Consider the following 19,728-nt stretch of genomic DNA (forward strand, 5'->3'; position numbering starts at 1 on the left):
GCAGAGTCCCCCTATCCTCTCTGTACACCAGCATTTTGTTCAGAGATCTGTAATAGCTTTAGGGTCACCTGGCTGGCTCAGTACATAGAGCATGCAACTCTTGATCTAAGGGTCGTGAATTTGAGTCCCACGTTGGGTGTAGAGATTACTTTAATAATAATAATAATTAATAATAATAATAATAATAATAAATCTATAATAGCTTTTATTACTGTTATAACACCTATTTATTTGGCTAAAACCTACAAGACTGTGACCTCTTTTAGGATATGGGCCTCATCTTACTCACCTTGTCATATCCCGTATCTAACTAACATAATGGGCAGGAGTTCTCAATGAGTTTGGTAGCACCAACAAATGAGTGGACTGATCTAATGATCTAACACATTTTTAGAGTGAAGAGGTTCCTTCAATTCAGTTTATGGTGTAGGCCATCATTTTTCCAATATTTTCACCATCGGAATCACCTTTAAATATTTTTTTCATTTAGGGACCCAATGTGTCAGAACTACTTTGCAATTTGTTTCTCCATTTTCCCTAATTGAAAACATATACTTGCCAGTCATCCCTCTAGAACTAACCCAGGTAAGCATTGTTGCCATGACTGAGCCATAAACTGAGCCAAAAGGAAAGGGGTTTTAATTACCATATGCAGTTGTAGGAGTACCTGCATGATTTCTAGTTGGGTTTTTGCAATATTGGTGATAGCTGTCTTTGAGGATAGCCGTTGTGAAAATAGTTCTATAAATATATTTTAGTGTGAATTTTATGCTCTAATTTATAGCTGCCAATAGGCTCACTACAGGCTTTGCCACGCAGACTCTTCAGTGGCACTGTTCACAAAGCATATTGTTTACAAAAAGGAGGGTGTTCCTTGCAGTTGGACATTTTGCACAACCTGTGCAGTTATATGAAGTGGCCCTTTTACTCATGAGTGACTATTGGAAAGAGACTATGCCTTTTAATTTTGCGTATTGCCCAAATATGGACTCATGCAGTGGGAGAATGAAAAAAGATGGTCTCTTTAGTGAAAATGCCTGGATTATAACATTTGGTGGGTTGTAGTCACCTTTTACACCATGGAAACAGCTGACTTTATGGAGCCTGGTATATCTCAGAAGATGTTCCAGCGTCATGTTTCAGAAGGACACTTCCTCCCTTCATAAGAAACAGCAGAAGACCTGGATTAGATGAAAAAAATAAGGTGCTAAATGGTAAGACACTGATTATGGCTTTATTTTATTCTTCAATGTTTGAATGTAAATCAGTGTCTTGAATTTGTTGAATTCGATCATTTATTTTTCCTTTAGACTTTTTTTTTAAAGTTTTCTTTTAGTTGTAGTTCTTTTTTCCAGTTTAGGGATTACCATTATTAATTTCTTTTTTTTTTAATTTTTTTTTTCAACGTTTACTTATTTTTTTGGGACAGAGAGAGACAGAGCATGAACGGGGGAGGGGCAGAGAGAGAGGGAGACACAGAATCGGAAACAGGCTCCAGGCTCCGAGCCATCAGCCCAGAGCCCGACGCGGGGCTCGAACTCACGGACCGCGAGATCGTGACCTGGCTGAAGTCGGACGCTTAACCGACTGCGCCACCCAGGCGCCCCTACCATTATTAATTTCTAATAATAGTAAATAAGAGAGCATTAATACCAGTGCTTCACAGTGCTTTTTAAATCTAGCTATACCGTTGAATCCTCTCAACAAGATTTTGGTCCCAGGACTTCCAAAGCAATGCCCTCTGCCTAGTAACTCCATCCTTGGTGATAAAGCATCGGGATCCGGTATGCGTGGTGGCGGGAGAAGGGGTGGTGTGCAAGGGAAGTTTCCCTTAGAAGAGCAAATGCTAAGTTTGGTCTCTGCTTCTTGCCAAATTACAAACTGCTGAGACAACACTGTTTTCTTGGAGAGGTCCATTTGTTTTATCCAGTCAGTTTTGGCCAAGTCACTTATGGGATGTGGGAGATTGTAGCCATTCAATGATAGTCCTGTGTTTGTTGCTAAGGTGGGTATCTGGGATGGGGATTGGTTTCACAGATTAAAAAAATAGTATATAAGGTCTTTTTCTTATGACTAATACTGTCCACTTGTTATTACAGTCATCTGTTGTTGTGATGTGGTCCTTCCTAGAACAAGTTGATTGATTGGTTTGTGATGTTTAAAAAGGTGTGCTGTTGTTAATAACAGCTGATCATTTTATAGTTTTTTGAGCCTAAGAATTGTAGTACTATTCTCAGGACAGTAGACAGGTTTTCTTGAACCGATGACCTAATTATGGTGAGAACTTTAGTAACTAAGTATGCAGAGGTTTTTAAAAAGGTGCGTGACATTTCAAAATGTAGACACGAATGGTTTAAAATGCAATGATTTACAATTGAACGGTTGACAGTTGAATCTGAGCCAGATCTCATATTGTGCTGATTTTACAGCCTTACATGGGAATGAGGGGAATGGGGGAGCTGGGGAGGTGTTCGATTGACAGATTGAGATTACCATGAGCCTGGCTGTTCTGATCTGGGCAGAGAGAATGCTGATAGTGTAGTGAGCTGATCTCTAGAGAGACTCACCTGAGAAGGGACCAGAGATGTGTGTGGCTGAATGAATTCAAATGCATTATGGGGAATGAGCCAGGGGACTGCTTTCTTCTAACTGAAAAGGCAGAAAGTCAGAAGCCACCCTAAAAGAGTTAACATCTACACAGTGGTGTTCAGGAAGGCAAGAATGGAACTATAAAGGCTTTCTCTGTATTGTTTGCACGTTGCCATGGCAATAGTTTCCAGCAGAAGTTACATGTTTTTTTTTCAATTCCCCAAAGCAGCAAACAGCCTTCCCCTCTCCTTCTCATCCTCGCTTCATCCCTCCCTGTCTCTCTCCATCCTTAGTCCTTACCTCCCCCTTCTTTCCCTCCTCTCTCCGTCCCTTCTTTTGTTCTCACTTTCTTAACTCACTCCCCATTAACAACAGAAATATTCCAACTCCATGAGGTTGGTTTTAGGCAGAAAGTGAGTCAGACATACAGCCTTCTATCCGCGTTTCTGTTTTCCCAGTCTGTTTACACATTAAAGACCTAATTAGATAGAAGCTGTGGATGGAAGCAGGGTTGGGGCTTTCCCTTGTTGGTAGGACATAGAACATATTATAATGGTTGGTGTTGTGGTGATATGTTAATTGGATGGCTCCAGGCAAGTGCAGAGCAGCAGTCCCTGACAATTAGAAAGAACAATGACTTTACTATGAAGGAGCCCAGTCTCTTAACCAGTGGAGGGATTAGCATGCACTGTCCGTCTGTGGAAGGTTCCCGTAGACCCCAGGAGAGATCTACAGTTGGAAACGCCTCCTGTCTCTTTAAAGCTAGGTTGCTGCCTCTCCACTGGCTTCTTTTACTGCCAAAGAAAGTGAAGTGAGGGGACAGTGAGAGATCTGGTTTAGTGGGGGTAGGGTGGGGGTGAACCCTGTCGCATGCAGACCTGGGCCATAGGATAGATCGCAGGAATGTTAGGAAGAAATCTTTGCCTGCTTAATGCACGTGGCCAGTGAATTGTGAAATGGGTCTCATTAGAGCCTTTCATATCCCGGCATGTGCCAAAGTGCTTTGCCGGCACAGCGCCATCACTTCACGTCCTACCCTGCTGCTGTTCGCTGCGGCCAAGAAGGGACAGAGGCTCTGTCTGTATTAAAGGCTCCAGTCCCATCACTCTCTGTGCACTGTTCATTGTGAGGCGCCTCTGGGCCTTTCAGTCTGGCCGGGGATGAGGCTCAACACATCCCCTAGGTGTTTGCAGTGAGGAAATAGGAAGGATTTGAGCATCACCGATAGGTTTGAGGCAGCCAGTGGGTGCTGACACCCAGAAGTTCCCTCTCTTTTCCCCGTGAAAGCTGTTTGTCGGCGCCCCTGCAAATATGCCCGGATACTCACCTGACATGGAGGATGGGTAGTTCAGAACCAAATAAGTCATGAGGGACCTTTGTGTTATTGGATACTTTTTGCTTTTTCTCAGATTCGTATACTAGAGATTTTAGAATCCCTTTTTATCTGCCAAAGCATAGCTCCGTCAGTAACGCCAAGAGCTGCCATAGGCCGAGTACTAGCTACCTGTCAGGCACTCTGCATATCTCTTATTTGGGACATACGATGATCCTACAAGATAGTTGACGTAAAAGCATAGACATGGGAGCCAAATCAAACTGAGCCTTCTCACCTCTTAGATCCGTGACTTTGGGTGATTTACTTACTCTTTTGAACCTCACCTCTCTCATCTGCAACATGGGAATAAATACAGTGCAGACTTATGAATTATACTTGAGGTAATGTGTGTAAAACTTTAAGCAGAATGTTTGCACATGAAAAACATTCAAGCCTTTGTTTGTGAAAATATGAACAGTGTTTTCATATAACAGTGTTATGAAATAGTCACAAGGCATGTGCCTCAGGCAGAACAAAATTAAAAATAATTAAGGGCTGATAGTTTAGTGAAAAAGGAAAAGTCATTTTTGAAGATGAGTTTCTGAATTTGAAATTGTGAAGTTTCTGATATTTTGGGTATAACTGACAGCTTGGAAAGCAGAAAAGATAGAATCATTGAAATAAATTTTTGTTGCATTTGTTCTGGATAGATGGTTTCCATCCATCCGTATTAGGGTATTTTTGGTTTGTTTTTGTGGGGTCAGTCTCTTGGGTTTTACATCAGTTATGATGCCTTAGATTGGAAATAAGAAAAAATAACACTAGCTAAGTTAAGAAAAAAAGAGAATTTATTGGCACACACAATTGAAAAGTACTGTGGTACATAGAGTTCAGGCATGGTTTGATCCAGATGCTAACCATGTCATAGGAGCCCCTGCTCTATTTTCTGTGTAATTCTTGTAGCTCAGCCTTCTTCCATGGACCATTTTCATCCTCAGACTGTTGTTTTGCATCCTCTAATTCATCCACCAAAGAAAGATTCACAAGTTTGTCCTACCATTTCCAAAGAGCATCCTAAAATCTAATCTAACCGGACTTTTAGGTTATATGCCCAGTCACTGACTCATCACTGGCCTCAAGGGAATGGAACTGACAGTCAAATACATATCCAAATGGAATTCAGAAGTTATCAAGAGACAAGGGGAATTAGGTGCTGGAGAGATAATCACAGATAAATACCATAGGTCTAATGGTGGAGAGTGGGAAGGATGAGTTGTTATGCTTCACACAGTAACTTGCTACAAGGGTTACTTTTGTTCATACTTCTCTGTAATCCTACACTGTGTATAGGTATTGAAGTTTTAATAACCACCTAAGGAGTTTTGTTCTTCCAGCAAATCATCTGGCTGTAGCCATCAATTTTTCAGAGGAACAACTTCATCTGCCTTCATGCTGTTTCTGCCTTGCCCCTTTCATCTCTTAGGAACACGTTTTTGTTTTTGAATGGGAGTTTACAAGCTTCTCTGGAAGTGTGGAAACAAAAACAAAAACAAAAGACTCCTCTTCAGGCAATCACAGTTCATTGGTAGAGGTTCTTTAAACCGCCTCAAACACCCATGTTCCTGGTCACCTGCACCAGCCAAGGGTGTGCTTCTATCCAGCTTTGATTTCATTTAATTGGTCACTACAAAGATCGCAGCAGTGACATAGTCCATGCCCAAACTCTCCGTTCTGCCTACCCAGAGATAGTAATCCATGTAATATGGCACAGTGTCCTTTGCTCCTTAATATAAGGCAAGGTGGAAGAAATACTTACTGGGCTTTGGATACAAATATTTGTTAAGGTGATCCATTTAAAGACAGGACTGCTCACCGAGTTCAAGGACTGGGAATTATTATCTGTGGTCTTCACACTGTGTGTACTGTATTGTGCACACTATGGATACTTTACTTATACTTACATAGTGGCATGCTTGAATTGAGACTCTAAGCAAGTCCAAATGCTTCTCATAAGAGCTGTTGGAGAACGAAATGCTGGTAGAATAGGTAGTACCTAGAGATTTACAATAGTGAAGAAGACACCAATTTATTGGCCACCTTTTATATAGTAGTAATGGTAGTGGGTTATTTTTCATGGTTTATCTCATTGTACCCTTGCAAAAACTACTATAGTAATAATAATAATAATAATTAATAATAATAATAATAATAATAAAATACAAAAAATGACAATAATAGTTGACACTTGTTGGTCTATTGTTATGTGTAAGCACTGTTCTAAATGCTTTACCTTTGTAATGACATGGATCCACAAGCAAATAGGCATGTTTTTATTGTTTGTTTTTTGTTTTTTTTTTAGACTTGAGGAAAGCAAAGTTTCAGTAGGCTCAGTTGACATATCCATGCCACAGAGCTGATGAATGACACAGCTGTTTTGAAAGGTTGGTCAGCCCTGTGCTTTTTCTGTTCTGCTAGGCTGCCTCTCACATGAGTCTACTTCATATAAACAACAACGACAACAACAAGGACAACAACAAAACACCACTTAAACTTGGTTTCTTTAAGTGTAAAGCAATCAAAACACCAGGAGCTGTAACTCTTTCCATTAAACCTCACTTGTTTTTGAATTTTTTTTTCTGTGTTCTTAGCTTTGCCAGTCTGTTGTAGTAGTTTTTCAGGCTCTAGTTTGGTTGAGGGCAGCTGCTAAGGCACAACTCTGGATAGTTGAACGGTATCAACCATTTGAGATCACGTCAGGTAAACTACACGAGTGTTTTTAGGTGGCCTTATTGTTTGTCTTCTGTTGGGCAGAATGAAGAAGCATTTATTACCCCCCCCAGGGTCCCTGGCAACTTTGAGTATCTCAGCAGATACTAGTGGTTGGTAGGCCTTCTTCCTGAAGACAGTAGGACACAAGCATCACATGCTTAGCTGCATACAGCTCTACTACGTATTTCTTGTCTCATTGTAACCATCAAAAGACACCCTCCTCTGTAGATAGAAAGGGGTGATTGGGTCCTTTCCTTATAGTCCCTAAGACTATTCTCTCTGACCACCATGGTATGCTTGAGAAGCCAAAGGGGAGATAGCTCTGGGACACTGTTTTTGCTGCCTTTCCCAAGAAGCAATTAAACAAAATCGCTGTCCTCAGCATATCCAGGCATTGGGCCAGTTAGGAGGCAATGCCCCAAACACTTCCCTTACTCATTCACTGTATCACACGTTCTTTCGCTTATGACACATACAATGCAAGAGCACAGAAAGCTAGCACGCACACAGCAATTATAGGCTCTACGGACACAAACACTTGCTCATGCGTGCATGTGCGTGTGTGCGTGCGTGCGCACGCACACACACACACACACACACACACACACATGCATACACATAATCCCCACCAGTTTATCTTAGTGTTCTGAATTCCCACATGACTTCTGAAGGGCCTCTTAGAGCCTTGTGCTATTCATCTTTCTCTGTGATTCAAGATAGAGAAAGAATGCACACAGGGCAATAGATTGTGGATTCAGGGCCTGGTTTGACATCTGAGAATTATTCTCCTCATTGCCTACTGTATATTTGACCCAATATCCTCTGTTTAAAGAATATGAAGTGACTGTAATATCAGTTGCGGCTTCTTATCCCCAAATCTAATGCTTTTAGAAACAAACAGAAGAGGCTTTGGTGCTTTTCGCTTTTTTATGATATCTGAACAATTGCTTCCTGTCCCTGGGGGCTGACAAGACAGAGTGGTTCTTGCTTCTTGTTGTCTCCAGAATATGCCCCTTTCCTACCCTAACTCAGGCTTTTAGTACTTATCAGGCCCGGATAACTATAATCATGCCCTGATTTGCCCTTCTCCTCCCCATCCACCTTTATCACCAGTTATTTATTTTCCAAAGGCATTGCTGTTCTCCTGGTAGCAAACCCTCACTTGGAAAATAAATGCCAGACCCTGAAGTCTGGCACTGCTCCAGAAGGCCTCTCTCTCAGCTCTTTTTCTCTCAACTTCAGTATGTATTTCTAACCATATTGTTGCCTTTTCCTATACACTGCTTTGTATGGGCAATTGTTCTATGTACCTATTTGTTTCCTGACCTGGGGTGAAGGCTCCCTGAGGTCAGCTCCTTGACTGGCACTTCAGTGTCCTCCCCTCCATGCCTAACACAGAGGAGATACCCAATCTATCTTCATAGCAGGAAAAACAAAAAAAAAAAGTTTGGCTTCATAAGCTTCCAACTCCCAATCTTAAACAAAACAAAACATTGCTTTGTTTTTCATTATTTTTTTCATTATTTTTCCTAATAGATGACCTCATAGACTCTACTTGGGGCTAGTCAACCTTCTTTACTAGGGGCACCAACCTAGCAGCATGCCGTCTTTGCAACAAGACGAACTCTGCTTTGCTGAGTGTCCTGTAGGATTCCTTGAGAGAGCTGCTATTCAAAGAGCAGTAATTCAGACCCCTAGGTTTCCTGTTGCTGTTTGCTTAGCAGGGATATGGAACTCCATAGTCAAAGCAATATGCTTCTGTGGGCAAAGGCATGCTTGTCTTCTTCACAAGCTTCCCTACTTCTGTTGTTCCATAGCACTGACATGATAGATGGATTTCCCAAGGGGCACATTCATGTGTACATGATGTTTCTTTTTCCAACTTCTTGTTCTGTGACAGTTATAAGAGTGTAACGAAGTTGCAGCTATTAATGTTTTAAATCTCCTGCCTGTGTTTGCCTATTATTCAGATATGTAGCATTGATTTCTGAAGCTAATCCACAAAATGGGAAGGTATCATGATGAAGTTTGCAAAAACAAATAGGGGAAACAAGCAAAATGTAGTGAATTTAGCACAAAAGCAGATAGGATTTACATTTTCTTTAATGTTTATTTATTTTTGAGAGAGAGAGAGAGAGAGAGAGAGAGAGACAGAGCGTGAATGGGGGAGGGGCAGAGAGAGAGGGAGACAGAATCCAAAGCAGGCTCCAGGCTCTGAGTTGTCAGCACTGAGCCTGACGCGGGGCTCGAACTGACAAACCTCAAGATCATGACCTGAGCTGAAGTCGGCCGCTTACCCTACAGAGTCACCCAGGCACCCAGCAAATTTATATGATTTAAAAAGTTGAACTTTTTTTTCTTTGTCATTTCATAGGGTCAAATGCCCCTCCCCCCTTTTTTAAAGGTGAATGACTATGATATATTTGGCATTATTTTTCTTCTAATGTTATTTCTTGGCAAAATAAGTTATGTTTATGATGTGTGACCTCCATGTCTGTCATTAACTTCAATAGCTCAATAGTAGCCTATTGACACTACAGTAAGATATAAACACTAGAGTCCTGGGAAAAACTTTGAACAGGTGCTTGTAGGTAAAATAGAAAATGTCAGTCCATATCACCATAGCATTTTGATAATGGCTTTTTCCCACTGTCGAATGCCATTGTCAAAGAAAGGTAACATTCTGATGCTGCTGCTCCTACTTTCTGGCTATTGGACGCTAAGCAGGTTACCTCCCCTCTCTGAGCCTTCTGAATCTATAAAATGAAGAGTTTTGATTTAGATGCTCTGTAGTGTTCCTTTTAGCTCTCTCTTTCTGAAGTCTAAGACATTTCACGGAACTATTTGCAGGTAACAGGACTATATTTGCCAGACAGAGTGGGAATGCATTTTTCTTGTTCCCCTTCTCGGATATTCCTGATGGCTAATTTCCTTTCTGCACATCTTACCCTCCTCTGCCTTTTTTTTCCATCATGCTTGTCAAATGTATTTCTTTCCTCTCCTATCTATGTCTAGCCAAGTCGTCCACGTTAGAGTTGGCTTTTTGTGTGTGTGTGGCTATTCCGCAGGGTAAGCACTTCATTTCAGACTTGCTTCCACTAATTAACTACGAAATTAAGTAGGTGAATTCATTGATTCAGCACTTGGTTTGATGTTTATATTAACTCATTAAAAGGGAAGCCCTGGATGTGGCCAGAGGCTTGACGGGAATCTTTCCCTCCCCCTGAAATCTCCTTTGACTTCCCACACTAGATAGCTATCTCGCTGTTTCTCAGAAGTATTCATGCATCTGGGGAACAGCCAAATGACCGATACTGCAGTGGGCAGAATTCCATTCTTTGTGACTTTGTGTTTATAGAAACAATCATTGCTTGTTCTTCTTGACCTTGCCCTGCTTACTGGCCACTGCTTCAGTTCTACTTTTCATATACCTGGTGAATACTCTTTGGATGCTTACTGAGACTTTAGTGATATCTATTCCATGCCAGATGCCCCCATGGACACTGCCCACCTGGCCCCAAGCCCCTGAGGAAAGTAGACCTCCACAGGGGCTGAAATCCTCACCTCCTTTCCATCAGAAAGGACTTATATAAGAAACTGTAATAGGGTTCCACACCTCGCATCAGAGCCATCTGCTGGTTTTTAGGAAAAGTATTGACTTGAAATCTATTTTCATGTTTGTTTCCAGGAATCACATTTTGTTTCATTCTTTTTTTCTCTATACATAGTAACCGCCAGTGAATGATAGGTATGGTGACCATTTGTCACAGAATTGTGCTTACCTACTTTTTTGACATTTTTTTCCATTTATATAGGGATTCATGTCTTTTTTCAAATCTCCGTAAATAGTATCTAGCTAATAATATATGTTGTATGATAAAATAGAGTGGAACATGGTTTGTAATAGAGTAGCATCCGTTGTAAGAGAGGCTTTTCTTGGAGCCCATCCAGGCAGTTCAGTTACTTATCTAAAGTAATTGGATTAAAAGAAAAATGTACTAAATTTGTTTCTGATTTTCTATACCTTCTGTTCCTTGCACCCCTGGTAAAAGTCCTGAACTAAGTGTCATTGTCTATAGACAGTTCATTTATTTGTTCCATGTGCAGCGTGTGCTGATTGATAGCATAAATTGACCTTATCTTCCCATTGCTACATTGGTAGTAGCCTCTGGTGATCTCCCCCAGCACTGCATACACACCTCTGCCATGGCACTTATCGCATCCTTTAGTAATTACATGATTATTAAATATCTTCCCCACAGCATTCAGAGCTTTTCCTTTTTTTGTTTTTTTTAGTTTATTTATTATTTATAGACAGCAGGGAGCAGGCAGAGAGAAAGGGAGAGAGAGAATCCCAAGCAGCCTCTGAACTGTCAGCATAAACCTTGATGCGGGGCTTGATCCCATGAACCATGAGATCATGACCTGAGCTAAAACCCAAGAGTGAGACACTCAACTGGCTGAGCCACTCAGGTGCCCGCAGATCTTTTTCTATGTAGGAAGCCAGTCTCATTCTTCTTTGTCTTCCTCTTTGATATATAGTGGGTACTCAGTCAGTGTTGAAAGAAAATAAATGGTACAGTGAACACTTAAACCTTGGAATTTGTTAATATCAAGATTTAATCTTTCTGATTACAGTGCAATATGAATTTGAGTAAATTTTCTTTTGTAAATTTCATTATCATAGTATTTTGAATTACTATGTCAAATAGTACTACTAAATTCATTTCATACATTTGTGTTTTAAGACACTACTTTGAGTTTTAAAACATATCTATACATTGTTTTAAAATATTATTGAATGAATATAATTCCAAGAATTAGTTTTAATAAATGAGTTGTTAATCTTTAGTTACTTAAGAATTTCTTTTTCCAAATAGTTAGCTCTTCATTTTATAGTACAACCATTTTATATTTGTAACTTTATTCTGAAAGAAAAAGACAGACAAAAAGAAGAAGCCTAAGGTCATATCGTCTTCTCTTATATGGACCAAATTGAATTGATAATTGTTAAGTCCCTTTTAACTTGTCATAGAATAAACAAACATGACAGTTTTCCCTAATATATTTCATTTAAATTTAAAAATTTTCTAACTTAGTATTTGAAATTTTTATGTGTGTATATATGCATACATGTGTACGCATATGCATATATACACACATAAATGCATATACATATATGCATATTCAAAATGTATACATTTTAGACACACATAAGCAATTATACATGTATATTTCTTGGCAGATAATAACTCAGAAGTCTGGATTCTACTTGCAGTGTTTTCCTGTATAACACATTGCAATGTAACAGCATTATACTGTCATTAAAAATACAAATAGTTAGCACTGCTAGGAATTTACCCAACGGATACAGGAGTACTGATGCATAGGGGCACTTGTACCCCAATGTTTATAGCAGCACTCTCAACAATAGCCAAATTATGGAAAGAGCCTAAATGTCCATCAACTGATGAATGGATAAAGAAATTGTGGTTTATATACACAATGGAGTACTACGTGGCAATGAGAAAAAATGAAATATGGCCTTTTGTAGCAACGTGGATGGAACTGGAGAGTGTGATGCTAAGTGAAGTAAGCCATACAGAGAAAGACAGGTACCATATGGTTTCACTCTTATGTGGATCCTGAGAAACTTAACAGAAACCCATGGGGGAGGGGAAGGCAAAAAAAAAAAAAAAAAGAGGTTAGAGTGGGAGAGAGCCAAAGCATAAGAGACTCTTAAAAACTGAGAACAAACTGAGGGTTGATGGGGGGTGGGAGGGAGGGGAGGGTGGGTGATGGGTATTGAGGAGGGCACCTTTTGGGATGAGCACTGGGTGTTGTTTGGAAACCAATTTGACAATAAACTTCATATCTTGAAAAAAAATACAAATAGAGTGGCTCCTGGGTGGCTCAGTTGGTTGAGGGTCCGACTTCAGCTCAGGCATCGGGCTTGCTGCTCTCAGTGCATAGCCTGCTTTGGATCCTCTGTACCCCCCTCTCTCTCTGCACCTCCCCAACTCACACTGTCTCAAAAATTTTTTAAAAAGTAAAAAAAAAAAAAAATACAAATAATTGGGAGATAATAGAGTAATGAAAGGTTATTTCACATTTGTACAAGAATGACACATTTTTCATTATAAAGGGAATCTACTTATAGCTGGAATTAAGTGTGATAGAATCATTGCTCATTCTATAATTTATAATCAAAGACATGATTTCAAAACAACATTGCTTAGGGCACCTGGGTGGCTGTTTGTTAAGCGTCAGACTCTTGATTTCTTCTCAGGTCATGATCTCAGGGTTCATGAGTTTGAGCCCCACGTCCAGCTCCCCACTGACAGCACAGAGCCTGCCTGAGATTTTCTGTCTCCCTCTCTCTCTGCCCCTCCCCTGCTCTTTCTCTTTCTCAAAAGTAAGTAAATAAACTTTTAAAGAAGGTTAAACGCTTTGCATTCCTTTAAAATATCATTCCTTTAAAATCCAGATACTATTGTTTTAACTGTTTCTAGCAGAGATATAGCCCAACTAAACAGTTGAAAGTAAAAAGAAAAAAAATGTGTTAAAGAAATCTTCACATTGCTTTCCATTTGAGAATGTACTTTCTGCCAAATTTCAGCTCCTAATATCTTTCTGCAGTTGCATGAGAATAATTGATTAAAATAAACATTGGGTACCTTGGATAGTTTTGATACAATTGTGTAATTGTGGACTCAAGAGATACGTGTGTACATTCCACAAAGTAAGATATGTGTCTACGAGTGGGAAAGCTAGTATATACAGATTATCAATTTTTAGTCAAGGAGTTTGAATTTTCACATATACAACCCCTTTTAAAAGATATATTATCATTCAGGAATCTTTTTTTCCCCCCTTTGAGGCAGTAATTCATTCGGTGTCTTTGCAGTGACAGAAAAAGAGAATGAATCATAGGTTTACACTCTGTTCATGCAGTCTGAATAATTTAATTAATGCTTTTATAATAAGACTTGCTTTCCTCCAGGATGATTTTTGTTTGAGACTTTGAAGCAAATGAAGATGTTTCATTGAAATTAAGATTTCCACTAGCAACAATTTTATTATTTCTTTCCTTTTGTTTTTCTTTTAAACAATGTTGATTTATTTAGAGCCCATGTGAGTAGGGAAGGGGCAGAGAGAGAGCGGGAGAGAGAGAGAATCCCAAGCAGGCTCCATGCTGTCAGTGCAGAGCCTGACACTTGGGCTTGATCTCAGAACCTTAGGATCGTGACCTGAACTGAAATCAAGCATTGGCCCCTTAACTGATTGAGCCACCCAGGCACCCATGTTTTTTTTCCTTATTTTTAATGCACTAAGAGTTGAATAGACCCAGGATCAACTGTTCTTTCTCTTTGGGTCTTACACACCTTACAAAGACAATAAAAGCTAACGGATTTTTCTCCTCCTCCCTCAATGCACACAATTTTTCAGTTATTTCAAGGAGAATCACTTCTGTGGATCTTCACTAAAGGAAAGCTGTTTCCTTTTTTAAAATTTTTATGTATTTGAGAGAGAGCGAGCAAGCGAGGACATGGCAGAGTGAGAAGGAAAGAGAGAGAATCCCATGCAGGCTCTGTGTTGTCAGCACAGGACCCAGTGTGGGGCTCGATCCCATGAATCAAATTGTAAGATCATGACCTGAGCCAAAATCAAGAGTCAGATGCTCAACCAACTGAGCTATCCAGGCACCCCAAGGAGAGCTATTTCTTGAAGTGGATTTACCTGCATCATGTGTAAGGTCAGAACTCATAGCCACCCTCTTATATATTTATCACAGGCTTAAGTGTTTGAGTCAGACATAGATGGATATACCAAGGAAGGTTTGGGTCTATTATGTTCCCAGATGTTCATTTTATTTTGTTTCAAGAGTGTATAGGATTGGATTCATAGTATTACACACTTTGTGGATGAATTTTATTGTTGCTATTTCTGGGGTTTGTTTTGTTTTGTTTTGTTTTTTTAGGTTACTGGTGGGAAAAAGCTAACTATAAGGCTATAAGGCTGGTTCTTGTGGAAATCTCAAAATATTTTTTCATTATTCATTCCATCTTTTCATGTAATTTCCACCTAATGAAAACCTTCAGCTTTCTGGAACTCCTGAGTGTATCTGTGTTTAGTTTATGTTCAGTTTGGAGAATGCCTATTGTAATGGACTGATGATATATATCTGGAGAATGCCTATTGCCTATTGTAATATGCGAGAATGGATTGATGTGTCATGCTAAGGTTTTTAATGACATTTTTATAGCACTGAACTTCACTTAGAACCTTTAAGGATGGGACTTAATGCTAGACTGATTGGAATTATATTAATAAATGAGTGAGTTGGGAAATAAAGCAAGTGGTCTGCATACTATGGTTCATTCCTAGTTTGTCACGTCATATGATGTGATACGATAAAATGCTGTCATATGATTCCCTAAGTCTGGGATGCAGTTCTGAACGGAGCCATTGATCTCCACCAAGATGTCCATGTGTGTGTCACCCGTGAAAGAGTCCTTCCTTACGAGATCCTCATGTCCCCTCACCCATATTGACAAATGGCGATCTACATTCAGGATTGATGGGAGTGGAGAATGAGAGGTTTCAGGTTGAGCAGAAATATTGTTTTAGTAATTTTTTTGTGGCAGGGCAGCCCAAGCTCATACTCACTGAGGCAGCTTCAGCTTGAGCCAGGATGTGAGCACATTTGATGTAGTCCAGTTCAGAGCAAGTTCTTAAATGCCTGCTATGCTATGCTAGCCACTACCAGTATATGTTAGGTATGAAATCCTCTCTGTTACATAGAGCTGTAAAGTTAGTAAGGGAAGAAATTCAACTTGCATTCCCGACCTTTTGTGCTCTGTAACTTAGGAAAAATCCTTTAACCCTTCAGAAGCTCCCTCTCTTCGTCTGTGAAATGCAGCTGCTCCCACATTCAGTGTTGTTGAAAAGATGGAAACAGATGGCAAAGCAGAGGACACTACATAATTTTTATCTATGAGAGGTTTGGGGTTTACAGGCTGCTGGAAAGGAAAGGGTCCCTTGGCGACTGGTTCTGCAATAGCAAGTTAGTTGCTTTTCCTTGGGTAAGATATATATCTGGGTTGCACAGGGGCTAGGCATGTTGATAAAAATTATTTTGAGACCTAAAGTGCATCTATCCCTTTAGAGTATAGAAGTCTCTTATGGTTTTTAAAACGATACTCAAATTGAGGGTTTCAGACTCTGTGGCAACACCTGGCTTGCAGTGGGTGCTCCAAAGTCATTATGCTGAGTTTTTTCCCCAGTAGCCAACTTACTGAGGAAACAAAAACAGAAAGAAAAAAAAGTATTAGAGCTAGCTTACCCAGATTGTTTGTGTACACTACTGTGATCAAAATCACCTGATACGCATGGTAACTTTCAACTTCCTTCTGCCTATAAACAGTCAATGATCTTGTTAGTTGCAGCTGTAGACCCAGTGGTAGCGGAAATCTTTGTTTATTGAGTTTCCAGCTTCCAATCAACTGTGCAAAGAGCAACTGTGTGAAAATAAAAGTCAATCGCCACCCTCTCCTCTCTTCGCCTCTGCCTTATTGTAAGAAGGATTCACGTTCTTAGATTGGTTGAAAAAGTAGACCTTCTATAAATAAAATAGAACAGAATCTTTCTCCGTTTTTTTTTAAACAGTCATGGGCTGAATTGTGTTCTCCAAAATTCATATTTTGAGGTCCTAACCCTAACCTCTCAAAATGTGACTGAATTTGGAGATTATGTCTCTAAAGAGGTAATTAAATTAAAATGAAGTCTTGGAGCAGCTGGGTGGCTCAGTTGGTTGAGCGTCCAACTGCAGCTCAGATCATGATGTCATGGTTCGTGGGTTTGAGGCCCACATTGGGCCTTGCACTGACAGCACAGAGTCTGCTTCAGATTTTCTGTCTCACTCTCTCTCGGTCCTTCCCCTGCTTGTGTTCTCGCGCTCTCTCTCAAAAATAAACACTAAAATAATACAGATGAAGTCTTTATGGTGGGTCCTAATTCCAAACAACTGGTGGACTTGTAAGAAGAAATTTGGACACAGACATGCATGCACACAGAGGAAAGATTGTAAGATGACAGTGAGAAGGTGACTATCTCCCAGTTAAGGAGAGAGGCCCCAAAGAAGCCAAACCTGTGACACCTTGATCTTGGACTTCTAGCCTGCAGAACTGTGAGAAAATTCATTTCTGTTGTTTAAGGCACCCGTCCTGTGGTATTTTGTTATGGGAGCCCTAGCAAAGGGATACAATGACTGCGCAGTGTTTCCTTAACTGGATTGTAGAGCTATCAATACCATAACAGAAGAAATGACCTGATTTATGTACCCGTCTAAAGGAATGCCTCCTCATCACCTCCAGCAAGCATGGACCATCAGCTTGGCTGTCCAACCAGAATGGTAAGGTGGAGGGCACAAGAGTTGCTCTTTCTGGAGAATCATTGGACTTGCCCTAGAAACCCACATGTGGACTAGTTTCATATGTCGTGGGTAATATAACCTCCTTCCATTCTGGACTTCTTTTAGAAGATACAGATGCTAGGAAGGAATTCTAAGTTCTAAAAGGGAATGTATTAGCCAGATGTTTCAGGATCTGCCTCAAATATAAGGACTACCACAGACCCCCATTTGATCTCCTGAAACTTGTTATTCAGGAATGTTTTACTCCGGGAGTGGTGCAGGGATGAGACATTTGCATCCTTTGGAGTATACAAACCCAAGGCTATTTAGCAATAGCCTATTCACTATACGTACAACTTTGCTATTTACAGACATGGCTCATTTTATTGCACTTCACTTTATTGTACTTCACAGATAATTAAATTTTGCGTTTTTTTTTTTTTTTTAACACATTGAAAGTTCAAGACTTCCGTGGAGGAAGTAACTGCAGATGCGGTGGAAATAGCATGAGAAATTTAGAATTAGAAGTGTAGCCTGAAGATGGGACTGAATTGCTGCCATCTCATGATAAAATTGGAATGGATGAGGGGTCGCTTCTTAGGAGTGAGCAAAGAAAGTGGTTCCTTGAGATGGGATCTACTCCTGGGGCAGATGCTGTGAAGATTGTTGAAATGACAACAAAGGATTTGGAATATTACATAAACTTAGTTGATTAGGCAGCAGCAGGGTTTGAGAGGATTGGCTCTGATTTTGAAAAGGTTCTACTGTGGGTGAAATGCTATCAAACAGCATCACATCATACAGAGACAGCATTCATGAAAGGAAGAGTCCATTAATGCAGCAAACTTCACTCTTGTCTTATTTTAAGTAATTGCCACGGCCACTCCAGCCTTCGGCACCCACCACTGTGACCGGTCAGCAACCACCGACATCAGGCAAGACCATCCACCAGCAAAAAGATAATGACTTTCTGAGAGCTCAGATGATGGTTAGCATTTTTAGCAATAAAGTATCCTTTTAATTAAGGTCTGTGCATTGCCTTTTAGACATGATACTACTGCACATGTAGTTCTCATATGCAGTGGGAAACCAAAAAAAAAAAAAAATCACTTGGCTTGCTTTCCTGTGATATTTCCTTTATTGGTGTGGTTTTCAGTTGAACCCATAATAACTGAGGTATGGACGATGGACGTATTGTGTAATATTTAGTGAAACAGGTCTCAGGTTAAATAAAAGAGAAAGAAATGCTGGGATTTTGTTAGTTCGATTTTGTCATTGTTGTGGAGTAGTGTTGATAATCAGTTTGGGTTGGTATGGTGGGATATGTCAGAGCAAGTTCGAAGGTAGACTTTGAATTTAGACATCATCATGTGTTATCACTTCGAACTCCTTTAGCACTCTATTTCTTAAATGCTGCTTTCTCACCATAAGTAGAGATAATAACAAATAGGTATAATAATAGTCATTGTAAATAAGGATGAGAGTCATACCCACCTCATTCTGTTATCATTAAGTGAAAAAAAAAATGCACCTAGCAGATTATCTGGCACATAGTAAGAAATCAATAAATGTTAACTACTGTTATTCCTTATGGTATTCACTTTCAACACATTCTTTGTGGTGGAATACTTATTTAGGCTACACAGACATTTAAATTTTATTAACGTCTATTTAGTATTGAGAGACAGAGCAGGAGCATGGGAGGGGCAGAGAGAGGGGGAGACACAGAATCCAAAGCAGGCTCTAGGTTCTGAGCTGTCAGCCCAGAGCCCAACGTGGGGGGCTCAAACCCACAAATGGCGAGATCATGACCTGAGCAGAGGCTTAACTGACTGAGCCACCCACGCGCCCCGAGGCTAAACCGACATTTAATGTTGACTTGACTGCTGGGTATCACTGCTATTACCTTTCATTATGAGAAATATCACGTTTCTAGCATGAGGAGTACGGCTGGGATGAGACTCTGAAAACTCTCTAAGATAGCAACATCAGCTGTAGATTTTAAATAAATTCACAGTAATCCTGTTTGAGGCCTATAAGCTAAAGTTCTATCTAAAACACAGAGCCTTTAAGTATCAATATTAGCTTCATCCTTCAGAAGGTGAAAGCTGAAAAGAACAGAATTCAAAACAGCTTTAAAAAGGGTTGAAAACAACAGGGCTTGGTGAAGTAAGATACTTATGTGATTCTACCTAGAGCCCCTGGACTGGTGGTTCTCAAACCTGACTGTGCCTCATGATCTCCTGAGGAAATATGAAGTTGTCCATATCCCGGAGCTTCACCTGCTGATTCACAGGTTCTCCGTATGAGCATGTTTCCTTTTGGATCAGTCCATGAGTGATCCTGAAGTACATACATACAGCCTGTGGTGTGATCATCGTTCTATATAGATTCTCCATATGGGTCCCAAAATGTCATGTGTTAAAAGCCGTATTTTGAAACCTATTTTATTTTCTTACTGATCTTGGCAATGCCACAGTTTGATGTTACATACATACTAATCCGGTCTCTGAAAATGATCGGGCTTTCCTAAAGAAGGCTTATTTATGCTTTTAATATTTCCCCATCTTCTTTTAAATGTATAATGCTGTTCAGAATGATACAATTTCATGATGACTTTTAGAGCTCTGTATGAAGTCAT

General features: G+C 40.0%; 1 protein-coding gene across 14 annotated transcripts in view; it reads left to right on the top strand.

The window, feature by feature from the left end:
- The window catches only part of LRRC4C (leucine rich repeat containing 4C), a 1,215,827-nt gene that overhangs the window by 1,057,306 nt on the left and 138,793 nt on the right, over positions 1 to 19,728 (top strand). The window contains exon 1 of one of the 14 annotated variants that reach the window (XM_086677656.1): positions 749 to 1,214. The exons of the other annotated variants lie outside the window; for them this stretch is intronic. The gene's annotated coding sequence lies outside the window, so the exon portion shown is untranslated. Of the gene's footprint in view, positions 1 to 748; positions 1,215 to 19,728 lie in introns of those variants that run through there. 14 annotated transcript variants of the gene reach the window in all.

The sequence above is a fragment of the Puma concolor genome, chromosome D1 (assembly GCF_028749965.1).
Source record: "Puma concolor isolate L17-30 chromosome D1, mPumCon1.1.hap2, whole genome shotgun sequence".
Classification (NCBI taxonomy): Eukaryota; Metazoa; Chordata; class Mammalia; order Carnivora; family Felidae; genus Puma; species Puma concolor.